This window comes from Spinacia oleracea, chromosome 3, assembly GCF_020520425.1.
Source record: "Spinacia oleracea cultivar Varoflay chromosome 3, BTI_SOV_V1, whole genome shotgun sequence".
Classification (NCBI taxonomy): Eukaryota; Viridiplantae; Streptophyta; class Magnoliopsida; order Caryophyllales; family Amaranthaceae; genus Spinacia; species Spinacia oleracea.
The window spans coordinates 94,714,073-94,715,456 of NC_079489.1; positions in this window are offsets into that span (position 1 = coordinate 94,714,073).

Consider the following 1,384-nt stretch of genomic DNA (forward strand, 5'->3'; position numbering starts at 1 on the left):
ATGAAATTGAATACTCCTAAAATAAATTTGTAAACTTACATGCAAGTTAAGGACCAATCAGGACAATCACGATAGCCAAGAGGCTTTTCCCATATGTTTTCAATACTTTTCATAAAACTTCATAATAGTACAAACAAGCTTATTAAGTTAAGTTTACATAATTGTAGTGACAAAAGCTTGCATTATCTGATATCCTACAAGGCACGACATCCAACTGTTAAGCTAACTACTAGTTTAATTTAATTCAGGAACATAACAGAAAGTTCAATAGTTTTATCATTACTACGCGACCAGTACGACATCTATATACTTAAATCACGCTAAACTACACTCTTTCTAACCCCCTCATTCTGCCTCTCCAAGCAACATATGGACAATAAATCACGAACATGACGGTAATTCTATATATTCTTCTGCGCTAAGAATTCAAGGTACCATAAACAACCTCAGTCGTATAATTTATATGCACGAGTCAGACAACTACAAATACCCTTCAAAAAAATTTATCAACTTGAAATTTTTTAGTGTAACCAGAAGTCCTGATACGAGCAATCATGCTACATACAACATACAAAATTGAGTGACAAGTAGTGAAAAGCATGTATTACAATCATAAAACGGACTAAAACGAGAATAAGAATCAACTCAACATATTCTAGTCCTTGCACAGTTTTTTCTTCAACCAAAATTCCAATAAAGAACCAGATCGAATAAAGAACCAGACCAAATCTCAACCAAAATTAAAATAACCAGAGGACGAAATCTCAACCAAAATTCAAAAAGACCCAGAGGACCAAATCTCAACCAAAATTCAAATAAAGAACCAGAGGACCAATCTCAACCAAAATTCGAATAAAGAATCAGAGGACGAAATTTCAACCAAAATAGAGTTAGGAAAATTCAACCAAAATTCGAAAGGAAATAGAATATAAAATTCGAAAATCACCTGGAACTACTTCGTGAAATCAACAGAGAAGGGCGAATTCATTTGCTCTGAATATGCTTCGTGAAATCAACTGAGGATGGCCAATTCGTGTTTTCTGAATACCTCAATTTGGGGAAGGAGAGAAGTAATGACAAGGGAACAACCACAACCGAATTAATATGTAATTATCATCCAAATATAAAAAATAATTAGGAAAAGTCAACCAAAATTTGAAAAGGATTGGGAAATTCAGCAAAATTTCGAAAATAATTAGGAAAACTTAACAAAATTTCGAAAAAAATAAAAGTAAAAGAGGAAATTACCTTGAATTTGTGATGAAACAGCTGCACTGGAGTTTTGTAAAATCAGGTTAAGAATCAGAATGAAAACCCGATCAACGTTTGCGCGAATAATTTCACACCCTGCCTCAGAATCCCGCGCTTCGAGTTCAAGCTTTTG